The 4,139-nt window shown below is 42.9% G+C and overlaps 1 long non-coding RNA gene across 1 annotated transcript; it reads left to right on the top strand.

The window, feature by feature from the left end:
* Positions 1 to 458: 458 nt before the first annotated feature.
* On the top strand, positions 459 to 2,205 carry LOC143769152 (uncharacterized). The gene is made up of 3 exons (XR_013214233.1): positions 459 to 546; positions 624 to 773; positions 858 to 2,205. It is a non-coding gene; the product is annotated as an uncharacterized LOC143769152 (long non-coding RNA).
* Positions 2,206 to 4,139: the final 1,934 nt, after the last annotated feature.

Genomic DNA, 4,139 nt, shown 5'->3' with positions numbered 1-4,139 from the left:
TACCAATTATATGGTGCCCTGTCCGTGGAGGAGAGTCTCCTCTCCTCCACCCTGGGTACCAACCGCACATGATCTGCTTGCTTCCCGCATGGTGTGCACAGCCTCGTGCGGGAAGTAAGCAGATCAGTGCACTCCTTTGGGTGCAGAATCGCCGCGATTCCACAATTTTAATGAACATGCTGCATTTTTTTCTGGAATGCGATTCCGCTCAGGAAAAAAATGCAGCATGTGCACAAAAAATGCATTCTATTACATAGGATGCTTAATGTTAGCGTTTTTTTTCGCGGTTTTATAGCGTTTTTATAGCGAAAAACCGCGAAAAAAACCGCGAAAAATATGCTACGTGTGCACACAGCCTTACATATGGGTATGTTTTTTTAATTACATTTTGGTATCCATTATAGATAAGGGACATGCCCGCCATCTGGGGCCCGGCCAATAAGGCTTACAAAGATAAATATGCCCGGGATAACTGCTGGACCAGGATTTTCCGGGACCTTTATCCGGATTATGATGGCTACAACTGTGCCCTGCAGCTGAAAATTAGTAATAATTTTTTTACGGCCTTTCCTAACAATCATTTTTCAATGGAATGTAATGATCATATTATTTTATTCTTTTAGATAAAGATGTCAAACAACGGTGGAGGTTGGTGCGAGATCGGTCTAAAAAAATACAGAGCAACCTATCGAAAAGCGGGTCTTCCCCGGCCAAAGGGAACTTCAGTCTGTATGAAGAATTTCTTTCTTGCTCACCAGCAGGACTTTGAGGAGGTGATTTGTTATAAAGTCAATGCAGTAATGATGAATATAATTTTTTGTATCAAACTAAAAAATTCCTTGTCTTTGTTTTCACAGCACTGAAGGGAACATTCCAGCTCCTGAGCCCGGAGAGGACTCAACCCCAAATACATCTGGAACATCTGGAACATCTGAGTCAGCATATGATGTATCTTCTTTTGGCGCACCAGCCTCTATCCCTGTTGTAGCAGGAACTTCTGCTGCATTAGGTACCGGTTCAACATCTTCTGGGACGGCTTCAGCGGACCAAAATGATGCCACACAAAACCAACAAACCTCTATCAATCTGGTGCCAATAACTGCCCCCCCCCAAAAAAAAACAACAAAAAAAACAAACAAAACAAAAACAAAAAAAAGATCAAACAACAAAAAGGGTCAATGATACAATAGATCTTCTTAACAAATCGGCAAAAGAGGATTACATGGATCTATTTGGCTCAAGTATAGTGAGCAAGGCACGGTTATTGCCACCGGATAGACAGAGCAAATTTATGAGCTCTGTGCATGCTGTTTTGGATGCGTTTGGGGAACCTGCACCAATTACCCCCCTAGTGGACATTGTAATGGGTGTCAAACAGAGTGTGAGGCCAAAACCACCACCACTGTCACAGCCACTGCAGCATGAGCAACGCTATCACCGGCCTACCAGCCATTATTATTACTCAAGATAGCAACTCCGAAAACATTGGTTTTGGCCCGGACTATACTAGTTTAAATTAGTTAAAAGGGTGACAGTCATAATGCAGGTCCATTTCATACAGTCTGTCACACTGTTTTTGTACACCCACACCCGACTTGGTTTTTCAATCAATATAAAAATAAACTCATTTCCTATAATTGAGATTTACAATTAAAATTTATTTAGAAAAAAATTGGTTTAACTAAGCAATGACTTTTTTCATTCCGTATTTCAATGTTTTATAAAATAATTTATATTTTCACCATTCCATGGCGTATTTATTCCACAATAACATAAGGGGTATATGAAATGTGTTATTAATTAATCAACTACATAAAATTTGCGGGATTTAAAAATGATTGTGGGACCTATAGAATATACGAGGAAAAAAATATCTTCCTAGGCCTACAACTCATGAATGGGCCCTGATGAAGCCACTATGGTTACCCTCCGTTCACGGCACCGCACACACACAAGAATTGGCCCTCAGCATTATATAACATAATCACACAACCAGTGATGGAGATCAGAGAACAATATGACGGTCTCTTTTTCCCACCACTCATAATTATACTAAAAAAAAAAATAACAGTATAATTTGAAATAAAGCAAAAAATAGTAAGATTAGTAATATTTTTTAACAAACAAAAAGATAATACAAACGTTAGTCCAAAAAAGTGTAATAATTTTTCTTGGTTTTCAGTGTAGTTTTCAGTCTTCGGTTTAGTTTTCGTCCATCCTCTGCTGGTCCGGCTGCACATCACCGACACAGGAGTATTGCCAGTGCACGGCACCTTCTGAACTCATAAAGTAGTCAGCAAAGGTTTCTCTCACACACGCATCAGAGCTGGATGGTCTTCCCAGACCCACGTTGGCCACTGGATTAAATACTGGCTGCTGATGCTCCACATCTATGTCAGTGCTGTAGTCACGAGCATAGTTGTGGAGCACACAGCAAGCCTTAATCACAGTGTCAACGGTGTCAGTATACAGCTGGATGGGTTTGTGAAAGATCCTCCACTGACAATTCGTGATCCCAAAGCTGCATTCCACATATCTTCGTGCACGACTCAGCCGATAATTAAAAATCCTTTGTCGGGCATCCAGTCCCCTTTGTGGGTATGGGCGCAGCAGGGTTGTCGTTAAAGCAAAGGCCTCATCTGATACCATCACAAACGGCACTGGACGTGTGGAACCCGGCAAAGGTCTTTGGGCTGGAAGCGTTCCGCCATCTTGAAGAATTTGCATCCCAATTTGTGACGTTCACAACACCCGAGAATCCCCAGTACTACCATAGGCACCAACGTCAATGGCAACAAATTTGTAATGGGCATCAGCCACCGCCATCTGGACCACAGAAAAATACTTCTAATTAAAGAAGCATGATCCTGATCGTGGTGGCTGCTGAACCCTCACATGTTTACCATCAACTGCACCTATGCAGTTTTGGAAATTGGCCACAGACTGAAAGCCTGCTGCAATCTGCAGCCAAGTCTCCTCGGTTGGGGAAGGCATCACGATGGGCTGCAACTTCTGCCAGATGACGGTACATGTGCACCTCACAATTTGAGAGATGGTAGATTTACCAACTCTAAATTGGAGGCGTAGGGATGTATAGCTCCCTCCAGTGGCCAGAAATCTGCAAGGAAAAGAAAAGTTTATTGGTAATGTCACCCTCAAGTTAAAGGAAACCAGTCAGCAGTTAGGGCCGCTATGCCACCGCCTTTCTGTTGTTTTTCAAGAACATCTTCGAATGCTGTCAATAACTCCCCAGTGAAACATTATAAGGCAAAAAATTTTGAGCTGACTTACCTTAGGGGAAGTGCACAGTCACATGGGTTTAGCAGGTAATTGTCCAACGCCTCACCGACGCCATTCTGCTATGTTCATGGTTCTACGGCGCAGCCGTACTTTTCTTCATTGCGAAGGGCAGAGCAAATTCCGGCATGGCACAGGAAAACGTTGGAGTCCCAGCACATGCGCACCCCAGTACTTTTCTCTATCCTCAGCATGGCAGAAAAGTACGCATGCACATTCCAACAATGAAGCAAGCATGAGGGTTGCGTCGCAAAAACATAGGAGGCGCATGAGCCACACCTGCGTCACCCATGTGAGCATACGGCCCCACAGGTAAATAGCTTTGTTGTTTGAGCTGGGTGGCTACACAATCAATTTAACAATGCAGTAGATACGTCAGTTTTCAACTTGTTCTATAGCGATCAAAAAGGCTGACAGGTTTGTTTCACATGTCACAATACTAACGGTAAGGACAAATTGACCAGTGATATCTGTGTACAGGTGTGTAACTGTGTGAGGCATTAGTAACACATGGATGGCCACCATGGAAGAAGAAAAGCGCTGGTCACCAGCAGCAGGTGATAAAGAGTTTGTGTGCTGAGCCGGGGATAATAATGAGATCCTCCTCATCACCTTCCACTTTGGAACAGCGCTTTGCTTCTTTCATGGTGGTCATCCATGTGTGTACGTGTTTGTGTACCATGCGCCCAGAAAATGTAAAAAAAAACAACATAATTTCCATGAAACCAAGCTGACATGTCAGGACTCTGAACATTTTTATTACCTTTTGTGCATTACTGCCCTTTTCCAAGATGGTGTCTTTGGTCTCATGTGCACTGTGTCTTCCTGCTATAAAACTCCAC

This window comes from Ranitomeya variabilis, chromosome 4 (genome assembly GCF_051348905.1).
Source record: "Ranitomeya variabilis isolate aRanVar5 chromosome 4, aRanVar5.hap1, whole genome shotgun sequence".
Lineage (NCBI taxonomy): Eukaryota > Metazoa > Chordata > Amphibia > Anura > Dendrobatidae > Ranitomeya > Ranitomeya variabilis.
This window is presented reverse-complemented; position numbering and strand designations above follow the sequence as displayed.